The 23,726-nt window shown below is 41.7% G+C and overlaps 1 long non-coding RNA gene across 1 annotated transcript in view; it reads right to left on the bottom strand.

Annotated features, from left to right (window-relative positions):
• Positions 1–1,195: 1,195 nt before the first annotated feature.
• The window catches only part of LOC123371546, a 35,363-nt gene continuing 12,832 nt past the window's right edge, over positions 1,196–23,726 (bottom strand). The window contains exons 4-5 of the long non-coding RNA XR_006579835.1: positions 3,739–3,855; positions 1,196–3,073 (exon numbers count right to left, since the gene is read on the bottom strand). This is a non-coding gene — a long non-coding RNA (uncharacterized LOC123371546). The remainder of the gene's footprint in view (positions 3,074–3,738; positions 3,856–23,726) is intronic.

The following is a 23,726-nucleotide window of genomic DNA, read 5'->3' as shown; positions in this document are numbered from 1 at the left end:
CAAAAAAAAAAAAGTTCAATTTTTAAGTTTGTGGGCCCAAAATCCAGACCTCTTCCCTACAGCATTGCTGGGAGCTTTTGAAGCAAGTCTTCCACATGTTAGCTAGTGCTGTCATATTGTGCTATAGACTAGCTTTGCTGGCTATAATGAGAACTAAAAAGAGAGTGCTAGAAGATCTTGTAATATTGAGTTTTACCAGCTTGGATTAATGTCTTATAGCATAAGATCCAATAATCATGCAAGTAGTTTGAGTTGGACTTTGGAAAAAATGCCTTTAAATGTTAAACTCTTAAGATACAAACTCAATAACTGAATGTATATAGACTTAAAATGCAAGTATTTTAAAACATATATTCCTCCCCCTTTATTTATCTACCAAGACCAGAGTCTTCACCTTTTACAAACGTTTATTCTTTTACTTTGGTGAAAGCATTCCCCCTCCCCCCCCCCACCCAGTTATCTGCCTCCTTTGAACCTTTTTTGCTCTCGCTCTAGGACTTTATTGCTACTGCACTAATGTACAAATTTCTATACACTAATGGAATACTTACAACAGGTGTTTCTCAGTAAACTCCACTCTACTGCTAGCTAACTCTCAACTTTTCTGTAATTACTAATGTCAAATGCAGATGTGATGTGGCATGAGAAGGGTGTGCAGAGGAATAGTAATATTGCAGATAAAAGGCAAACCTTTGTTTCTGAACATATTCCTTTTAGAGGGGATTGTAAGGATAAGAGTAGACAAATATTTCTTTCTAACCCAAACAACTATTGTTCAGAGAATGTAGTCACCCACAACTTTGTGTTTTGCTCCAAAGTCTTAAGTGCAAATGCAATATTGACTACCCTTGGAACTAATGCACACATACGTTAAATTAAACTGGCCCCTTTCTATATACATGGAAACTATCTGCCAACTGCAATACATTTCTTTACATGGAAACTAGTTATTTAATTCGCAGCTTTTAGAAATGGTTGACAAGTTATACAGTAAAATTGGTTTTACTTCAAAATAGTTTTAGATTTTAAACATCAAATAGAAATGTCAATTATATAGTGAGCACTTTTAGAGTTCTGGAAAATTATTACTTTACAATAAGTTAATAGAATTATGGTAATAATTAGAGGCCCTTCTATGTTACATGCGTAAGGTTTATATTTTGTAAGAAGTGCTCTGCATAGATTGTGGTTTTGAATTGGTGGTGATTAAAAGTATAATACAAATTGATTGGAAAAACAAATGACTTCAGTGAACATCCAGTGTCTTAGACAATTTACTCATTTAATCTTGAAGTAATTGAGATTCATGGAAAGATGCAAAAAAAATTTATTAAAATAATGGAATGAATACACTTTGTTTCTTTAATTTTTAGGTACATTTACACAAACAAAAGGAGTCAATCACTTATTCCTATTCATACAAAAGTATAACCCCCACTCTGATTAACTGATTGGGATTAATTATATTTTTATGGCACCTTTAACATGTAGAGCAACAAAGTATTATATTATACAGATATTGTGACAACATCCAGGAATAAGTAGCTGGAGCAAATGCAATCAATGAGAGGAAACATAAAAACTACTGTTGGACTACATAGGCTGAGATTCTGCAGGCAGATCCTTGCAGCTGAATAGTGCACCAGTGACTAGCTGGCGTGCAGACATCAGCTTTTGAAAACATTTTCTCGATTAGTTCACTGGAAGAAATCTAAAGGAGAGGTGGAAGGCATATATTCTCAGGTGGCACTGGAAAATAGTTACTCTAAATCACAAAGATCTGAATACTATTGTCAGTCACACAGATATAAATTTGAAGTAACTCAGTTAAACTTAGTAAAGTTACACTGGTGTAACTAATGGCAGAACTGGGCTTGATATGTGTTTCTTACATCTTGTAGACTTTGCCAGTATGTATGGTTTGTGCACCGGAGGTTGCTACTGCACCTCCCACTCTTTCCGCTGCCCTCTACTTGTCTCCTGTTTTGAATTTGGTTGGTGACTGCAAATTTAGGTTAGCACTGACTGACTGCTCAAGCATCAGCTCCTGCTTTGAGTGGAATTGACTAAACATACAAGATTGTTGTGAAATTTATTTAGCAGGTGTTTCTCCAACTCCAGTTTTAGGAGCTAATTGTCAATCAAATAGACATTGAGAAAATTATAGTTTAACATCCATTCATTTGTTTTGTGAGCTGCCAGCCCACTAATGAATGAAAACCACTCTGTCATCTGGCCCACTTCCTTTAAATCAGTCGTCGTTACCACCAGTTTGAGAATCAGTGATCAAAAACAAAAAGGGTAGATTAAGAAATTGCATTTCTTTAGCCTCATTAACAATGCTCTTAATCTCTGCAGCAAACATATGGGGCCGGAAAATAACTTCTTAAAGGAGGTAACCTAAATGGTAGTTCATCCTTGCCAGAGGTTTTTGCTTAATCTAGCAATATACTCAATATTGCCTTTTGATCAACAAGAAAAATACAAAACTTTTGAGCAACTCATTCATCAAACTAATCAATCAGGCAACCATTTAATTCTGAGCTCTGACAAATACTGTATTGACAACTCAGTTCCATAATTGGGCTCAACCTGCTGTTTTTATTAGAGATGGCCAGAGCTGAGAAACTCAGATACAAACATCCTGAAGTGTGAGCTGACTTAGGTATGGGGTCCTGGTTCAAGTCTGTCATTAGTGTTGATTTTTAACGACTATGAAAGTAATAAAACATTTTAAATAATATATTTAGTTTAATTTTAAACTTTTATACTGAGAAGGATGGTCCAGTTCCTCCTACAGATGTATGAACGTTACATGAATGTGAATTGTCTTTTTTAGACCTGTAATATACAAAATTGTAGGCATGATTCCAAAATATACATACTGCATATTATGGCATTTCTGTGATTTAGTCATTACAATAATACTTTAATTAGTCTACCAGTTAGTTTTCTTCACATTGGATACTTTTTGAATTCTGGATAATGGATATAATAAGGAACTAGTTCCACAATATTTCAAATCATTCCACACATCTCAGTCCAGCATCTGCTTCTTGGCTTCTCTTTCGCACTAAGGAAAAAGATACAAAGCCATGAGGCTTATGATTGTTGTTGACGCTATGATCATAGTGTCAATCTCAGTATCAGCATATAAACCCTCTTCAAAGCCAATGGTTTGGGGTGTTGTTGGCATCTTGATGTCAAGTGCCTATATTGACTGACTTTTGCTCCTGACCCTTGTCAGTTATTCCAGATATTTTCAAAATCTGATGCCTGCACACTAGATGCTTAGGCATTGGGTGTGTCAGCAGTGAGCTTTTCTATGTTATTGCCGTGGCATTGGGCATGTGAGCCTCAGGCATTGAATAGTTGGGTCCAAGTGTTGACTACTACCCATGTCATCTCTACCATTAAGATAAGCACTGGCCATGGATTGAGCCCCATTAGAAATGTCTCTTTTTGTACCTCTTCTTAGTCCTATTCTTCCTGGGGCCTGAGTAGAGGAACCTCTCATGTTTCTGCTTTCTGTTGGTAAAATTTTCAAAAGTGCCTAACTCCTGTTGACTTTCAGTGAGGCTTTGGCTTCTAAGTCACTTCTGAAAATTTAGCCTATACCTGAGTCCTGCAGTCTTTATTAAAGTAAAATTCCTCAGACTTTAGGTCTGGGGACTACTTATTAACCACTTAAAGCAGGGAGCCTTGCAGGGAATGCTTGAAGAATGTGTGGTTACTTACCATAGTTGTTCTTTGAGATAGGGCAAATCCAGGCAACCAACCTGCCAAGCGGCCCCACTATTTTATAATCTTTCAAGAGATGCTTGAGTTTGTAGAAGGAACAGAGTGGTGTTTGGGCTGTAAAGACAAAGGCAGTTGCGCAAGAGTTGTACACTTGTCTGGCCTGTACCATGGCAATGCCCGTGGAACCACTGTTTCTGTGGTAGGAAAATGTTCCTTTTGCATATATATTAGATAAAAAAAATTATTATGCTTTGTTCTACATCTTTTTACATTTCAGAAGCAGCTAACAGTTGATGCTTTAACAAGTCAGTCCTTGTCTTTTCTTTGTATAGACAAGCAAAGGCTAGAGGCTGAGTGACATTAACTGAAATGTACTATTGTGAAGGTTTTTCTGTTTAGAGGTCTTTGAAGTAAAGATCAGAAATTATTCTCTCACACACATGCTTCTGCTGTTTTCAAGTGGTACTGCTCTGATACAACATATATAAACACTAAACATAAAAAGTATGATTTTTTTCAGCATTATAATTGAATGAGAAATCTGGAGAATGAACAGAATGATTTGCTACTTCCAGATTAATTATGCATCTATAAATGTATTGTAAAACTCACCACAAGGTTAATTAGCTGTAACTCATGGCATTGATCCTAATAAATACCAACAATTTTAACCTGTTCAAAATGCAGCTCATAAAGAACTTGCCCTGCTGTACCTATTGAAAAGCCGAGAGGCGGGCAGTTGCAAGCCAACCTTGCCCTGCTATAGTTGAAGGTAACATAACTATTGAAAATGCAATTTAATGGAAACTGTTATTTCAGGATTTGAGTATCTTAATTTAAGTGAAAAGTCTATGTTAAGAATGAGAGTATATATTAATAACTTAAGAGTAATTGACATTCTTGGCAATGAAAGTCTGCAGATCCATTACAATGGGTTTTTCACCTGCTTGCAGTTCCTTAGAGGCAGAACCAGACTTGTAAATCAATGCAGACTGGGACTAGCCACACCCCTGAAGACCTTATCAGTTCAGTCTGCCTCCATCAGCTGCAGGTAGGCCTAATTCACCCTCCTGCTCAGAGCATCACCAAAAGGCGATCTTATTCCTAAATTTCAGCTCATTGGATTCCAAGTTTGGGGTTGTGTAGCAAGTTTATTGGAAACACCTCTTCAGCTACTAAAGTTGCAGGCTGCAGCAGTTTCTAGCACATAATGTCTAGGCAAACCTCTCTGACGTTGGCCAGGAAATCAGAGGAATAGAGAAGTAATCAGGAAAGGCCCTAGAAACACCCACGCTACCTTCACCCTGCCAATTATTTACCAAATTATCTAACCCAACAAGCCACCATGCCCACCCACCATGCTACCCACCTTCCACCTCAACTGCTCACTCCACAAGCCACCACATCCCATTGACTGCCAACTAGACTACCTAGGGTGACCAGACAGCAAATGTGAAAAATCGGGATGGGGCAATAGGAGCCTATATAAGAAAAAGACCCCAAAATCAGGACATTTGGTTACCCTAAGACTACCTGGCCTGTGCTCACCCTGTAAGCCACGATGCCTTTCTGATAGCTATCCACTGCACAAGCCCACTGTGCCCTGCTAAGGGAGCCATCCAGGCTCTGCACACTGCAAGCCACTACACCCCACAGTTGGCCACAGAGAGAGGAGAGTGAGAGCAGCCCAGATCTGGAGAAACAAGCAGATGGTAAGGGACTTCTTGGTCCACCATTTATTTCCTTAATATGGGAGGGGAACTGGATAGAGGTATGGGTCAGCTCTTACATAATCTGCCTTGTTTTCTGTGGGATTCAGAGAGACAAAATGGCTACTCAGTGTTAAGGCTTCCCCTGCCCATCACTCTACCAAGGCCTCTGGGAGCATCTCTAAAATTCAAAGAAGCAACTAGGGTTCATCTCAAAGACTGAATGCTCTCAAGTGTTACATTTTACTGGACAAGAAAAGTGAGGTCCTAGACTTAACTTGATGGCATTTGTCTGTAGGCATCTGGTTGCCTATCTCCCATCTAGCTGCACCCAAGTCTAAATAATGCTTATTTCTCAATACAAGAGTAGCTAGCATGTTTCTCGTAGTTTCTTCTCCAATGTGTGTGTGTGCGCGCGTGTGTGTGTGCATAAGAACACTTAAGTGTGTTGCAAAAGCACTGTTGGAACCTGATTTGTAAGTGTGCTGGGTGGGAACTCAAGCCATGTTACAAGCGTGTTTGGCTATAACTGTGTTTGAAAACTGTTTCAAACATGGTTACAAGCCCCAGCATGGACAGATTCTAAAACACCTGGACACCTTTTCTTGCTGGGAGATTTCTCTGATATGTGTTTGCAAACCTACAACCCTCCTGGATGCATCCCAATTCGCAGTGGATTCTCACTCAGACACCAACATCCCCATCTTGCAGTACTATGCCTACTGGTGGCCTTTCCACCCAGTGTTGGTGTATGCTCCACTTCATCCAGTGGCCTGGGTGACTCTAGGTGCATGCTTCCCAACACCTGGCAGCCTTATGGACCCATGGCTGCAGGCACTTCACCCTCAGATCCTCCCCAATCAGTTATGGCAGGTGCCCCTGCTGTACAGTGGCCTCTGCTTCCACAAGAGAAGAATGCTTCACCCCCCTCATCTTCCCGTCCTGCAGTGGGAGGAATCTCACCTACCTGTTGGCCTCTGTGTCCTAGTTGTTTCTCTGCTTAACCCTTTGTATCCCATGATCCAATGTCTTCATGGATTCTGGGTGGTAGGCAGCCTTTGCTGGCTATGCTGGGGCTTTGCTGATAATGATGAGTGTACCTCAGTGGTTCAGGGGCTTCTCCCTGTCCAGAGGAATCTTCCATTCCTGTCAGTGCCAGCTACAGCCTGTGTGATGCCCCTGAAACTGCTAACTGAGGGATGGGGAGAATAAGGAGGTAGCCAGCCAGCAACTCTCGTGCCTCTAAGGCCTGGTCTACACTAAGAAGGGGGGTCGAACTAGGGTCCGCAAATTCAGCTACATGAATAGCATAGCTGAATTCGAAGTACCCTAGTTCGACCTACTCACCCATCCAGACGCGGCGGGGTCAAACTCCGCGGCTCCCCCGTCGACTCCGCCACCGCCGTTTGCAGTGGTGGAGTACCGGAGTCGACCGCAGCGCTTCCGGAGTTCAAACTATCGCGTCTAGATCAGACGCGATAGTTCGAACTCCGAGAAGTCGAACTCACCGCGTCGACCCGGAAGGTAAGTGTAAACCTAGATTCTTTGATGCAGGGTGAGCTCCTCTCAGTTCTCTGCAATCCCAAATCTATACTAGGACAGGAAGGGCTGGAACATCTTCCCTCTAGTGACACGAGAGGTATGGCTCTTAAAGATGAGAGCCCCTTGATGCCATCAAATCCACCTTCAGCTCTGTGTTCAGAGAGCTCATTCCAATGAGCACTATGGAATGGGAAGTTGTAGAAGTAATCATTTCCTTGACCCAGCTCACAACTCTGACTCCGTATTGAAAGGATGGCATAGAGAGAGAATTGACACCCTCTGCTGGCCTTTACTTGGCTGCATGATCATTACTTCTGGAACAGGGGCTGAGTGCTTTGTCCTCTCTTGTCAATCTCTGTCTCACAGAGTTCTGTTCCCAACCAGACATGTCTGGGATAAGTGGTTCTTGTAAGATTCAGATACCCCATTCTGGCTCTGAGCCTCATCATGGAAATGGGTTGGGGAGCTTTTCTTCCTCTCTCTATGCACTCCGTGTATACCCTTCCCCCCACTGGTAAGTGACAGATGAATGCTGTGCACAGTCAGCACTAAGCAGAGAGATCAGAACATAGGAATTGTCATACTGGATCTCAGTGAGCTGCTTTTTCAAGAACAGAGTTCCCCTTTACTCAGCTGCCAGTGCCCTCGCCCTCTGGAGCAGGAGCCAGGGAAGAAGGTAGCTTGGTTTGTTTGCTTGTAAGGCTGATGGACCTTTTTTCCTCCTCCTTTCTTCTGAGTGACCCAGCATGGGCTCCAGGGTCCTTCCCACGTGGGTGTGGAGCCTAGGGCAGCTTGAGGTTAGCGTCACTGCCATGACACAAGTCAAATTCCCTTGGCATTTTGCTGATGAAGACATTCCAGGAACCACTAGCCCCAGAAGGTCATGTGACACATGTATGTAGAATTCTTGGTGGTTTGTCCCTGCTCCAAGCTCCTTGGCCGGCTACAGGATTGAGGTGGCAATGTGGCAAAGAAATGACTGGTGGAGACTATGATAATCATTCACCCCAGTGCTTTAGAGAAATGTCTGCTCTAAAGTCAGAGGGATCAGCGGACAGGGTGCATAGACCATTGGAAATGGCACCACCATCATTTCCCGTTTTACAGGAATGCTAACTAAAGGAATTGCCCCCATAATGAGACATATTGGTAACTTTGTGTAATCATCTTCCCTTTGGTGAGGTTGCCAGAGTGATACACTAGCTTGTTTTCAGACCCAGTCCTTCATAGTATGCCAGATATACCATGACTCAGGTTAAAGGCAGTTCAGCTAGTAGGTCCCAATAAGCACTTCAACTGCCTCCAGAGATCACACTCCAGTCTCAGGCCCTTCAGAATCCCTGACTCACTCCTCATCAGCCATCCTGCCAATTGTCCTGGAACGGTCCTCCCTTTAACTGACCTAAGAATGCGCAGCATTATTAGAATCTCATGGTTACCACTTACCCTCAGAAATACCAAACCACTCATTTATTACCAGACAAAAAGTTATGGTCAGCTGGAATTAAGGCTGAGAGTACGTATCAGTAATTTAGGGTAGAAAGCACTCTGAGGATGTTGTAATTATCCCCAAAGCAAGCATTATAAAATGAGGACATTTAGAGAGAAGGTTAAAAGTGTGAATGTCTTTCAAGAAGGCTTAATTCATGTACTCTTTCATTTTTGAGGAGTCATCAGATGATGCTGTTGCAGATGGTCTTGGTGCTACTAGCATTTATGTGAATGTATAGGCATTAGATCTTGGGTAATTGCTTATTGTTACCTGGGGTGCAGGTCTTTAAGAAGCTGAGTATATTCCCTGTAAAATTTGTTTCCTGCTTGGGTTTCAATTTCTAAATAACTTTCTTAGGACTAGAGTTGCTGCCTGCAGATTATGCCCACACAAACAGGCAAAGCATAACATTTCCTGGCCAAATTGAAAATCAAAGTGACCACTGATGAGAACACATTGTACTGAGTATATAAGATTGGTTTTGCACAGTGAATTGTATGGGAAGGCTGAAACAAGGTGTATAGCCACTTTCAAGATACTGTGTGTGTTTAGTGTCAGAGGAAAAAATGAAATGGTCCTTGAATCAAACCCTTTAACTGTAGGTAAAAAGCAGGCAGATCTTTTTAAAGTTAAGAATAATGAAAGAAGCGCAGTTACAAGATGATGTCCTGAAGAAAGTTCTGAGGAAGAGAAGGGGGAAAAAAATCTTATCTGATAATGCACAGTCAACGTAGTGGGAGATGCTGCTATTAGAGTATTGGTTCTGTAGTTCTACACATTTATGAAGCTGGAAAACTACAACTTATTTAATTCAAATATTTTTGGCATGAACTGATAAAAGATGTTCATAGGATTGTGTGAATGATGCCAAAGAATGAAACCAGAAAGCAACAAAGCAGTGACTTCACATAGTTTACAAGAATCCTGAGCGCTAGATTTGGTTGCTCCTGACTTCAAAATAAAGGACTTCACTGACTACTGCAAACAGAATGTTTGATTTTTTTTCCCCTAAAAAAATTACCTGGAAATGGGAATACACAATCCACAGTAGCTAGTAAATTCCCATGTTTTAGCAACTGACTATAGCCCACAATTTATAGGCAGTCAGTTGGAGAGAGGTATTGTCTGTGATAATCCGAATTGCACCTTCTAGTCCACCCACAAGCTAATTGTACAATGTGAATTATAACATCAAATTCATCTTAAGAACTGATGTGGGTAATCAAAATTTATCCAGAACTAATTTAAAGTTATGTTTTCGAATCACAAAACCATGTATTACATCTTAGAATGTGGACTAGTCTCTGAATCTTCTTTATTTTTCTTACTACAAGTGTTTCATGCATTAAAAAACAAATTAAACATACAATATCACACGTCTTCTTTACACTACTGAGCCCCAGTTTTACCAGTGTGTGTTTAGAGTAGATGGTAAATTCAGTAACAGTAAGAGATGCAGGTGATCATCCCCTTTCCAGGAGTGGGTTAAAGTACAGAAATAGAGAATCATGCTTTGTTCACAGCCACAATCCAACAATATTTAAAAATATATATATTTAAAAATAGCATCTATATTCATCAGTTTGTGTATATATATTCCTCTTTGAACTTCTCTAAGGCATTACATCTTTTTATTCACATAGTACATCAAAGGGCTAGTAACCTCACAGTTACATCAGCTCATAAATGTATTTTTCAGGCTCTCCTGTAATTTGAGGTATGACTGAATGAACATCTCAATTATTAGCCCATAAGTCCTTTTCTAAGTTCATTTGGTCTTTTTGATCATGGATTTCCCCCCCACCCCTGATGTTTACAGTCAGCTATTCCCAGGAAATAAATTTTGATCATTTAAAGTTATTACTCTCAATTTTCCAGGCAACAGCCAAGATAGCACAACCACTAAGTCTTACATAAGCCATTTTCACCTAATTCATTTATTTTTTTTATCTGTTCCTTGGGAAGGAAGAACAATGTCTTTGAGTTTTCAATAAGAATATTTTTCTGGCTGACTGTGTTGTGTCCTTGTCTCATTACTCAGAAACAGTTGAGATCACAGGTCCTGATCCCCCACTCCTTACTCAACTACAACTCCTTTTGAACATGACATGGATTTTAGTACAATTAAGAATGCAGGAACAGAATCCCCCGCCCCCTTGCATCAGTTTCCCTGAAGTAACTTGAACTGGATCTGTAATGAGCTCTGAATGAGTGGAGCCCTGCTGATTTGCAGGATTAGGTCCTGAGCAGCGTTCCTTCTAATTTTTTATGTCCAGATGGGAATGAATTTTGTTATGTGCACCAATATGGAGGTGATGTGTGGCGAGGGTGGGGTCGAGGGGTTCAGAGTGTGGGAGGGGTCTCAGGGCTGGGGCAGAGGGTTGGGGTGTGGGGGGATGAGGGCTCTGGCTGGAGGTGCGGCCTCTGGGGTGGGGTCAGGAATGAGGGGTTCAGAGTGCAGGAGGGGGCTCAGAGCTGGGGCAGAAGGTTGGGGTGTGGAGGGTGAGGGCTCCAGCTGGGGATGAAGGATCCAGGGTCAGGCTGGAGATGAGGGGTTGGGGTGCAGGCTGCCCTGGGGAAAGAGGACTCCCCCAAGCCCTGTCTCTCCGCAGCAGCTCGGGGCCAGAGGAGAGCAGCTCTGTCCGGCTGTGGCAGCTCTAACTGGGCTGAGCCGGGCTGGGGAAGGGGCACCTATCCCCAGCCACAACAGCTTCCGGCGGGGCCGACCCAGGGGAGAGGTACCACTTCCCCCTTGCACGGCCCTTGATAGCCTGCTGCTCCCACTGGCTTCTATGGTGCAGGATCAGGGCTGAAGATCCAAAGAAATGAAAGAAACATTTCCATAACCAAAATGGCCTTTGGATTCTCCTTCCTTTCCAGGTTTCTCATTAGGCTTTCAAAATATTGGCATATTGTTGATTCTCAAGCATTTCAATATGCCTGTCCATTGCTAACAGATGTTTAACCATTGTAGTTTGTACACGATCCAGTATATGCAATTTATATATACAATCTCCCTCTCCCCCAATGTTTGCATTTTACTCATCCCCTTATTTGGTAAGCTCTTAGGGGCAGGGACCAATCTTCTCTGTTTGAACAGCACTAGGACTTCTGGTTGAGACCTTTGGGTTCTAGTATAGTAAAAATACTAAATAAATAATTATAAATTTGCCAGTAGTTCCCCATTAATAATCAAACTGCCCTTTACTTCTCTCACTTCTGCTGCATTTTCCTCTGTTGTTGTGTCTGGTTGTAATAGTTCCATATTGGGAGCATATCTGACAAGCCATCCCTTTCCCTTTGAGAGAGACTATGCTCCCAAGGCTCCCTCGGTGCTTTTACTTTTAGAGCTCTGTATGTACCACAGAACATTTTGATTAAAAAACTAGACTGATATAAAAAGAACATGGCATTAAATGGATTAAAAACTGGCTAATTGATAAGTCTCAAAATGTAACTATACATGGAGTATCATCATTGAGCAGGTCTGTTTCCAATGTGGTCCTGCAGGGATGGGTTCTTGGCCCTATGCTGTTTAACATTTTTAATAATGACCTGGAGGCTGGAAGAAAACATAAAATCTTCACTGATAAACTTTACAGGTTACACAAAAATTGGTGGAGTGATAAACAATGAAGAGGACAGGTCACTGATTCAGAGCAATGAAGATCACTTGGTAAATTGGGTGCAAATAAACAATATGCATTTTAATATGGTTAAATGTAACTGGATACATCTAGGAACAAAGAATGTAAGCCACATTTACAGGATGTGGAACTCTATCCCGGGAAGCAGTGATTCTGAAAAAGAGTTGGGGGTCATAGTGGATAATCAGCTGGGCATGAGCTCCCAGTGTGATGCTATGGCCAAAAGACCTAATGTAATCCTGGAGCCATTAACAGAGGAATCTCCTCTGGGAGTAGAGAGGTTATTTTACCTCTGTATTTGGCACTGGTGCAACTGCTGCTGGAATTCTGTGTCCAGTTCAGGTATCCACAATTCAAAAAGGATGGAGAGGGTTCAGAGAAGAGCCACAAGAATGATTAACGGATTAGAAAACATGCCTTATAGTGACAGATATAACAAGCTCAATCTATTTAGCCTAACAAAGAAAAGGTTAAGGGGTACTTGTTTAAAGTCTATAAGAATCTACAAGAGGAACAAATATTTAATAATGGTATCTTCAGTCTAACAGAGAAAGGTATAACACCATCCAATGGCTGGAAGTTGAAGCTACACAAATTCAGACTGGAAATAGTGTATATTATTAACAGTGAGAGTAATTAACCATTGTAATAATTTACCCAGGATCATGGTGGAGTATCAATGACTGAGAATTTTTATATTAAGATTGGATGTTTTGCTAAAAGCTCTGCACTAGGAATTATTCTGGGGGACGCTCTATGGCCTCTATTATACGGGAGGTCAAATTAGATGACCACAATAATGATCTGGCCTTAGAATCTATGAATCCATGAAATCATAGAATCATGGTAAGGTCCTCCTGACCATGAAGTCTGATTTCTGTGCTCACATTCCTGAGACTGTATCAGTTTTATTTTTATTTTGGAATTGTGACTAGATTAATTAAAAAAATAAAAAGATACTTGTATAGGTGAGCTGGGTTTTTTTTGTTTGTTTGTTTTGTTTTTAAGTACAACAGCATCCCTTCTGGCCAGGCAGAGGGTTGCACCTGAGTAGTTCACTCAGTTTGGAAGGGCAGTCAATTTGAGGACTCTGACCATGTCCTGAGCTCCTTCCTACCACCCTGGTTTCTGTAGGCTTGTCGGGCTGGTTGTCCCATCTTAGGGTGCTGTCTCTGAGCAGCTTTTCAGCAGCTTGCTGGCAGAAGTTCCCTTCTTCAGCCTGCTGGCTCTGGCAGCTGCTCTACCCCTCTTTTATCCTCTGAGCTGCTGTGAGACGGCCAATCAGCACTGGCCAGCAGTACCTGCATTAATCCCTGGGTTGCTGGTATATACACCCCAGGACAGCATGACTAAGCCATATGCCACTTTTAAAAGAGAAAGGCACAAGCCCTTACAAGAGTTCCATGAACTGATGTCACCTGTGGCAATATATCACAAAGGGATTGTCACTATAGCACGTTCTTACTGTTTCTGAAGAGGTCAACACTCAGAGCAAATTGATGCTCATTTTCAATTCCCTCTTCTTCTTAGTGACCTGCCTCTGATACTGACAACCACGCTGGCTATTTTTCCCAGGACTCCTCAGAGTGGCCACATTGAATCTTAACAAATATTTCTTGAGTGGGTGTTGAAAGTAGAAATGCAACATGACAATGAAATGGAGATGACCACGATTTCAGAAATAGGATTGTGCCGTCAGGCTCCTAAATCTATATTTGTAATAAATGGTCAGATTGTGGCCCATCCTGCACACCTGCCCTAAAGAGTACGGGGCATAGGCACCTCTTCACGTTGTTGCATGGGTTATCCATACCATGCAGAGCCTCTGTGAGCTGTTACATCCCTACATGTGGGAGGAGCAGGCAGGAGAGGATGAGCAATGGGTGGAACCCAGCTGTGCCAGTGCATCGAGGATGTATGCTGTGTCACGTAGAGCTGGTGCAGGGTTCATTCTCTGCTCTCACGTCCTGGGCTGTAGCGGGGATTAGGGCTGTATATGTGTTGGGGGAAGATTAGCTTCCTGGGCTGCCATGGCAAAGCTGCAAATGAGCCCTAAGTGACTTGAATTTCAAAAGGGCTGAACACTCAGTAGCAGGGAGATACAACTGCGCTGTGGTGGAGACTTCAATCCTCAATTATTTTTAGTGACTAAAGTTGTCTATAATGCAATATGTGCAAATGTGTCTCCTTATCATCCTGCCACTAAGAAGAAGTAGATTTTATTGTGATGAGCAATTCAATTTATTATTGTTGTTACATGAACACCACTGTGCAACTGTCACGGCTACCAAGAAAGGAATATACCTGTTTATATCTAGATGCACTGTGTTCCATTTATATAGGACATATTAAATATTTGCTTCTCTGAGTACGATGATAAGCTGCTTCTTACCCAGAGAGTTTTTATAACTGGTTTATTATGATTTGAAGCAACATCAAAGAAGTCTCATTGGGTTCAAGGAATGTAAACTCGTGTATTTCAAGACTTAATGAACTGGAACATAAAAGCTTTTTATCCTCTGAAAAATATATTTAGTATAGCTAATCCACCATTTTCATTATATTGCCATTGCCATCCTTAAATAAACTGTAACACTTAAATCACAGGCCCCAAGATTTTCCTAACATTAATATATTTCTGCAGTTGTGATGACTTAAAACTAAGAATTAAGTTGTACATCCCTGAAGACCATTCAGCAGTTCACTTGAAAGAACAAAGTGCCATAATTTATGGCAGCAAAAAGTGCCAGGCATTTAAAGAACTTTGTGCCAGGGGGTCTTATCATAGGGTTAAAAGATTGGTTATGAAGCTTATGCCAAACCATTGGATATGAATTCCAGATGTGCCTCATCTATGACCTTGTTCTTAGAGGATGGCCTAATTTAAAAGACACCTTGTAAAACAGCATATTTTGTACTATTACAAGCAAATCTAAAAGTGTTATTCAGTGTACATAAGCTTACACTTGCTGGAACTGAATGTTGCAGTGCTGGAATGTTTGGAAAGGCCTAAGTAGTTGTGTCATGCCCCATTTTTCACCATTGCTGGCTGAAAAAGAGGATGAAAAGTAGGGGGATGGGAAGGGAAGAAAAGGGGGAATAAGTGGCAAAAAAAAAACTTGTGAAAATCAATGATTTTTGCCCTTAAATATTGGAATAATAATGAATAAAAAGGGTACATGAAGGAAGCAAAAATGTTCTACTGATTAGTTTACCAACCAAGAAAAATAAATAGCATAATATTGATTGCTTTAACTTACTAGAACAGCAGTTTTAAAAGGGGAATATATTCTTTGGAAAATTAAACTTTTAGAATAACACTTGAATTTTTAGTATTTAAAATCTTTTGTTGAGACGTACACAAGCCAAAGTACACATAGCAGCGGGGATATTTTGGAATATAGGGAGATCCCTCGGTGGCCATAAAGCTGAAAGTGAGCTAGAGACTCCAAACCCAACATTAAAAAGAAATCTAGGATTAATAGTAGATTAGCTCAGAGTTTACAGTGTGATATGGCAGGAAATAAGAACAAAAACAAACACCCCCCCACTCATTTTGCTGTATGCATGTATATGCAAGAAGAAGAGAGGTGATGGCCCTTCACACTAGCCCTGGTAAGGCTGCATGTAACTGTGTTAAGGTTTAGGGACCTCAGCACCGAAAGACAGAGATTAATTGGAAGAAATACAGAGAAGAACAATGACAGTGATAAAAAGTACTTGAGGGGTTGATTCATGAAGAAAGAGTAAGAGAATTCTATGTTCCCCCAAAGTCATCATTTACCCAAGCTTTGTAACTACCTATAAATATTTGAAGGGAAATACCACCATGAAGGGAGAAGAATTGTTTCAATTGGCACAATGGTAATAAGATGATATAAAGGAAAGGCAAATTTAGGCTCAATAGCTCTTCATAGCCATTGGACTGTGGAATAGCTTCCTAAGGGATATAGTAAAAGCTTTGTCAAGACTAGACAGAGTACCACAATTATTAGTCTAGATAGAGTACTAGAAAACTCACAAAGGGAAGGACTTAATGGCCCAAATTCAGACCTGATTTAAGCAGATGCCGCTTCAGTGAAGTTAATGGAGCTGCAGCTGCTTAGATTAGGTTTAAACTTGGCCCAGGTAGTCACGTCCATATCTAATTTCTATACCTAACTCAGGGTTGTGAACATCAGGGCACCTAAACAGGCTGGGTACTGCAACAGGCCACACAGCAGTGCCCGAGTCCCTTTGTGAATCTAGCTCCTAGGACACAAATGGGAGATTGACCCCTGCTCTTTCCTTATGAAATGTGCTTCCTAGAATCTTATTTTGTATGCTCTATCATCTGGGTTTGGACTCGTCTTCCCTCACACCCCTACCTGTTCTGTCTGGGCCTTGCTGCATGCTGACATCCCCACTTTACTATGGTCTGGTTCCTCTTGGTGAGCATTGCTGCTACTAGAGACTTTTATGGGGAGTACTCCTAATGCCTCCCCCATTTAGGCATCTGATTTTAACTTACAAACATATCCGGGGGATCTAGTACCACCTGCCCTCTCCTGGAGTAGGGCACCTAAGCTGTTGTTTTCAGTAAACACTGGAGGAGGCAGTGGTGGTGCCCCGCCCACTCTTATACCTTTAGCCCAGTGGTTACAGCACTCACCCAGGATGTGGGAGACACACATTCAGTTTCCCCTTCTACCTGATGTAGAGAAAAGAGTTGAGCTTACATCTTTTGCCTCTCAAGCGAGTGTCCTGACCCTAGGCTATGGGATATTCTAGTGTGGGGCGCTCTTCCTCTCTCCAGTTGAAGCTGTTCCACTTGGAATAAACAAACATGCACTGAGCCAGAGAGAGACTCCAGTGATTAGGTCACTTCCCTGGGACACAGGATGCCCAGGTTTCAGTCCCTGCTCCACAGGGCTGAAGATCATAAAGGGTGGAAGGCAGCACCACCTCCTTCTCCAACCATTTTGCATGGATTCCCATGTGCTGAGTACCCCTGGTTACCGGGTCCCAAAGGCAAGAAGGGCAGGGGAATGCCTACTTTGTAAATCCTGCTGGAGCTTGAACATGAGCTAGATGCCGAGTTGCTGAGTGGCATCAGGACTTAGGTGGTTGTGCATATGTTCAGCTACTGAAATTTAGGCACCTCGAGAACTTTAATGGTGGAAATTTAGGTGCCTGAGGTATTTAAGTGCCTATAGGGTTAGGCAGTAGCTGGGGGAGGAGAGGGAGTTGTGAATCCTAGTGGAGCCTAAAATGTTGGACTTAGGCACCTAAGTCCCTTTGTAACTCTAGCTCTTGGTGATCTATTTTTCTGTTTGAGCAACTCTTCTGATTGTTGGTGTACAAATTAAATGTTCCAAGGGCCCAATTCAACACACATTCCATTCCAGTGACACTTCTTAGACATCTTGTACTTTTTACATTTCTTTGTATTTAAATGTTCAGTTCTTGTGAATAATGTCAGATTGTCAGTGCTGGTGTTCGAAGCCTTCTGTTCGTCCATAGAACTAGAACAGTGCGACCCTTCTCCTACTGTTCCACAAGGGTATGTGCCTAAAACCTTGACTGGGATGAAGATAAGGAGCTGGTTTGTCCGAAGTGTGTCTGTTCAAGCTGCTATGTCTACTGTGGTGATTTCTATTGCTATTACTTAACTGTACTACAGTAGTGCCATAGGAACTGATTCAAGGATTGCACTAGGTAATGTACAAATACTTAGTAAAAAGACCAACCCAGTCCCAAAGAGTAGGTTATGCTAGAACACAACAGGTGCATGAAACAAACAAATAGAATGGTGGAGGGAAACAGATGGAGGAAGAGGTAATGCAAAAATAAACACTTTCTAGCACAATGAGCATTAGTCCTGATGTGGACATCTGCTGGAGACTAGACTGATCACCAAATTAATATCACTTAGGCTATCAGTCACCCGCTGGTAACAACTTTTGGGCTCAAGCAACTGGAACTGGAAGACTTTGATTTATACTGTGGTTGTCATGATTAACTCTATTTCAGTCATCAAATTAATTTACTTGGTTATTGATGCTCCTGGCCAGCTGGAGAACAGCTTTAAGGTTCACACAGCTGGTATCTGAAGGACTGAAGTGTGCATGTGCCCAGAGACTGTCCCTTCACAGAAGAGGGCGCGCGCATGCTGTGCCCAATCTCTAGTGCTAATAGCTGGAGGGGAAAATATACACGTTTGCTGTTAATGAAAGAACAAAATTACCTTTGGGGGTTGGGGCAAGAATTAAGTATAAAAATACAACAGCATGACAGTATAAATCAGATCTAACTTAGTTATAAAACATACCAGTTTGACGCACAGTGTGATACGCTTAATAATAATATTAATTGTAGCAATTACTAATGCATTGTTATTGGTTCATGGTATGTGTTATGACTTTCCAAACATTCAAGAAGGATGAACCCTGCTCTGAGGATCTTACAGTCTAAAGCTGGCTGGACAGACAGACAAGTAGACAGATGTTAAGGAGAGGGGAACAGCAGTCGGCAATTTATGTACAAGTGAATATGATTCACTGAAAACAGTACAAGGGGGTCTTTAAGAGGGACTTAAATGTGGCCATGATATGTACCCCAAATTCAAGTGTCTGTCAGAAGTAGCAATGAGGTTTGGTGGGAAAATAAAGTTAATTTTAAAATTATTAAGATTTTGATCTCTGCATCTGTAAAGTAAGTTTTTTTACCTGCTACTGGGCCCGGCCTTTGGCTACAAAGGTTTGTTTGAAAGAAAGCCAGAGGGGAAAAGTCACTGTAGAAGTTTCTAGTGCAGACAAGTATAAGGGTCTGATCCTGCAAGAAGGTATTCATGGGGGTGCAGGTTCTCTCGCACAGAGTCCCTTTGGATCTCCATGCAGCTGTCTGCAGCATATGGCAAGAGAAATGGGCCATGTGCAATTGTGAGCACCAAAGTTTTCCCCTTAGTTTTTATTTTTAAATGTTGTTGTTTGTATCCACCCAAAGTGCCAGTGAACACTAGAACACACAAAATCCCTAATTTTTAAATTGCATTAGATGCTTACAAGGATAGTGCCAGCTGCCTCCTTAACTACATTTTCCTGAGTACCTAACCTGTCTACACTCAGAAAATGGCTGGTTGGTAACAGCCATTGCCAACAGTGATTCTTCCCAGACCCCCTATCAGATGGGGTCAGGAATGGTTTGACTGCTAAGGGAGATGTTTTCAACAACTTCCCAGGAAGCATGCTGGACACCATGCTCTACCGAGGCTCTTGTATGCTTTTGGTCTCAGTGGGTGAAAATAATTCTAGTCTGGATAATAATATAGGCAGGGCCAAACTCTGTTCAGCACCAGTTTGGGAATGGAGTGTTGCTGAGATCATTCACCTAGTTTAGACAGGCAACATGGGGGGAGGGATAGCTCAGTGGTTTGAGCATTGGCCTGCTAAATTCAGGGTTGTGAGTTCAGCCCTTGAGGGGAGCCATTTAGGGATCTGGGGCAAAATCAGTACTTGGTCCTGCTAATGAAGGCAGGGGGCTGGACTCAATGACCCTTCTAGCTCTATGTGATAGGTATATCTCCATTTATTATTATAATTAATTAGAGCACTAGATGTGCTTTACTGAGGGAATGGAAATGAGTAAACTCAAATCCAATCCTATTCATTGTCTATCCCTATCCAGGGCCCAGCTTCTTGGGCCTCCTTGCTACCATATGAGACCTTACAGGCACTCTGCTGAGTACTGGTGCACATGTTCCCTCTGAGCAGGCCAATTACCTCATGCTGCCTGCCTGCTTGCTGTCTCTCCTAAGCTATCAGCATGAGGCGTCTTCTCTGCTCCCGGCCTGACCTTACAATGTGAGCTTTCTTCTTTGTTCCCAGCCTGAGCTGTGCCAGCAGGTGGGGATGCCAGTCTCAATAGGCATGCAGGGGAGGAGAGAGATAGAGGGTTGGATGGGGTTGAACGCTCTCCTTCCAAGAGTCCCAACATTGCCCCACCTCCCAAACAGAAAGTCTTCCTATCACAACACCCACTGCCCACACCCAGCAACCCAGCTGAAATAATGGGAAACTGGCTAAGTCTCCTGGAGTTAAATGTCACCTGGGAAATCACGACTGTGCTAAGAATTAACAGGTGTTTTTCCAAACTAATCTTTGGCAGGTTTTGTGAGTAAATTTTAAATTTTGTTTTACTCTGTTGCCTTTGCATCTAATTATAAATCCTTTTTGCCATGGATTGTTCAGCAGTGGAATGTTCCTATTCAAGTCTCTTGGCAGGGTGAAGAGATGCAGTCTGAGTTGAAAATCATTTCTGTTCACCTTAGAAAATGCTTTTTTTTGTGGATTTTGGATCAGAAAATAGACTCTGTTGTGTTTCTCAGCAATTGCCTTGTAAATTGGGCCACGATATGTGAGAAGAATGCTGCCCCGTCATCGCTGTAGGAGCAACACGTTCTGTTGTGCACCTGCACAATTCTTCTTGATAAGCTTGGTCTTAATTCCTTTACCCTATCGCACCTGAAGGAATGTGCATGTCAGCATGAAATCTGCAGTACAATGGTTCCACTGTAGCACTAGAATTAAGCTGTAACCAGTGGAAAAACTGCTTTGCCTTTTCTGTTTGTAACAAGCATGATCAATGCATGTTTAGGGTGAGATAATCCAATTTAGAGATGCACACAGGTTGAAAAGTCTGGATTTAGATTTTGAAATGTCAGGAATGTTCAGATCCTGGGGTTTGGTTCAGACTTTATAAAGACGGGGACCACTGGCAAAGTTTTCATACACATCTGGGTCCAGAATTTGAGAACCAGCATTCATGGTTGTTTAGATTTGGGTTATAATGGAGGCCCAATTCTAATAATTATTTTAGAAGTTTTGTCTCCACAGTCCATAGTACCGCTAATCATTAGAGCTATTAAAGCTATAAAGCAAACATTCTTCTGTGATTAAGACACAGCAATATTTTGCCTCTTCTATAAAAAGCTGTTTAAATTTTTCAGCTCAGAGCCTTAGTCTTTAAATTTTTCTGTGCCTCTTCATGCTGAGAAAATACCATATTGAATGTTAATGTGACTCAGAGTGACAGGGAGCTTTCCCTGTGTTTCCATTTAGGAAACGCTGAAACCAGTATTCTAAAATCTTATCACCTTTGTTATGCACACTAAACATAATTATTTATTATTATTATTTGTAATATACTAGCACCGGCTGAGATCAGGGCCCCAGGGAGCTAGATTCTGTACATACTCGCAGTCAGAGACAGTCTTCACCTTGAGAAGTTTAGAGTTTTAAACAGAACAGACATACAAAAGGTAGGAGCATTTTACACGTGAGGAACTGAGGCACAGAGACCCTGATTCTATAAAGTACTTGAGCACATGGGTAACTTTAAGCACTGGAGTAGCTCTGTTACATTAATGGGATTACTCGCATGCTTAACTACCTTGCTGAACTGGGGCCAAGGAAATTAAGTGACATACTGAAGATCACACAGGAAATCCATGACAGAGCTGGAACTGAGCTCAGGTTTCCTGAGTGCCATCTTTTCTCTCTGCAGTTCTGTGAGTGGGCCTGCCCTTGCCCTAGTAGAAAGGATGCTAACAAGCTCCTGTGGGCTCAGCCAGCACTAACCAGACACACCTGCAAGGCTTGCTCTGCCTGGAGGGAGGAAGCTTAAAAGGGGAAAGCCCCTACAGGAAGTGGTGGGCTGACTGGTTGGGCCTGGAACAGCTGCTGGCTTGGCTGGCTCTAAGCTTGGGTGTGGAAGTCAGGGGCGGTCTGGGCTGGTGGCAGATTGATTGAACAGAGCTGGAAATACAGGCTGGAAATTATGTTGGAAAATGAGGAAGAAGATGTAAGGAATGGCTTCAGATTAGGAAGAAGGAAAAAAAGAATAGAAGTATCTGTATCTGAAGAAAAGGGAGCAGGCGGGGATGAAAAAAGAGAGAGGAAAAGGAATGATGGCTTATAATTATCAAATCACTGGCTGAAGATGTAAAGACAAGTGATGTTAATCCCTCAGAAACAGGAGAATGGATTAGATAAAGTATCAGAAATATATTAAGTGCTATAAAAATGCTGGGCAGAGATTTACTAGTAGAATATACACGTAAGGAACTGGTTGAGAAACTTCTTAAAACTACAATATAGGGAAAATAAAAGTAATTTGTCTGCTACCTAAATTTATGATAGAAGCAAGAGGGGTAGTGTATGGGGTTCCACTAGGCATGACTAGGGTGAAATTAAAAGGGGTATAGGTAAAGCCTAGTGCTGTTTGTTAAGCAACAGATTAGCAGGAGAGGGGAAGAGTAAAACCATCCACAGCCATCCCAATAACATTTCAAGATGTAACACTACCCGACATGGTTACTATAGGATATCAACTCTTCTGGGTTAAACCATATATGCCAACCCTGTTGAGATGTTATAAATGTCAAAGGTTAGTGCATATGGCAGCTGTCTGTCAGGGGAAAACAAGGTGTGGTAAATGTGGAAGAGAAAACTAGTATGAGAACTGTACGGAAGGAATAGAACTAAAACGCAACAACTGTGGGGATAAGCACAGTGCAGCATACAGAGCGTGTGGCAGCAGAATGAGCTAGAGAGATACAGAAAATTAAAACTATTCATAAAATATCCTATGAAGAAGCTACCAAAAGATATTCACAACAGGAAGTGGAGAAGGAGGAAAATGCCCAGGAGGGAAAAGAACTACTGGTACAACAACACTCAGTTCGAGGCAGGAAAGATAATATAGGGGATGTACTGTACAATATAGATGAAGGCATACTGCTTGTAGGTAATTTATAGCATTTATGATAGCAGTGATTAATTGCAGTTTACAGACTAGGAAGAAGACTGAAAGAATAAAAAATATAACAAAAGCAGTAGAAAAGTATTTTTCACACAGGGCACAGTCAGTGGAACTCATTGTCAGAGGATGTTGTGAAGGCCATGACTATAACAGGGATAAAAAAAGAACTGGATAGGTTCCTGGAGAATAGGTCCACCAATGGCTATTAGCCAGGATGGGCAAGGATGGTGTCCCTAGCCTCTTCCAGAAGCTGGGAATGGGCGACAGGGGATGGATCACTTGATGATTACCTGTTCTGTTCATTCCCTCTGGGGCACCTGGCACCAGCCACTGTCGGAAGACAGGATACTGGGCTAGATGAACCTTTGGTCTGATCCAGTATAGCCGTTCTTATGGTCTTAAAAGTACACCTCTACCTCAATATAACGCTGTCCTTGGGAGCCAAAAAATATTACCGCGTAATAAGTGAAACCGTGTTATATTGAACTTGCTTTGATCCACTGGAGTGTGGAGCCCCACCCCCCCAGAGCACTGCTTTACCGCGTTATATCCAAATTTGTGCTATATCAGGTGGCGTTATATCGAGGTAGTGGTGTATTTGCACATAGGCAATCTTTCAACAAACCACATTCATGCAATTTTAAACGAAAGTAATAATGTAGTTTAAATGACATGGTTCTAGCTTGTTTTCCTGGAATGCACATAGTTTAACAAGACATGGTCAGGAATTACACAAAACTGAAATGGAAAACAAACCTGTTGTGCTATGTATACAAGAAACATGGTTAGTGAGAA

Source organism: Mauremys mutica, chromosome 5 (genome assembly GCF_020497125.1).
Source record: "Mauremys mutica isolate MM-2020 ecotype Southern chromosome 5, ASM2049712v1, whole genome shotgun sequence".
In the NCBI taxonomy this organism is placed as follows: domain Eukaryota; kingdom Metazoa; phylum Chordata; order Testudines; family Geoemydidae; genus Mauremys; species Mauremys mutica.
This window is presented reverse-complemented; position numbering and strand designations above follow the sequence as displayed.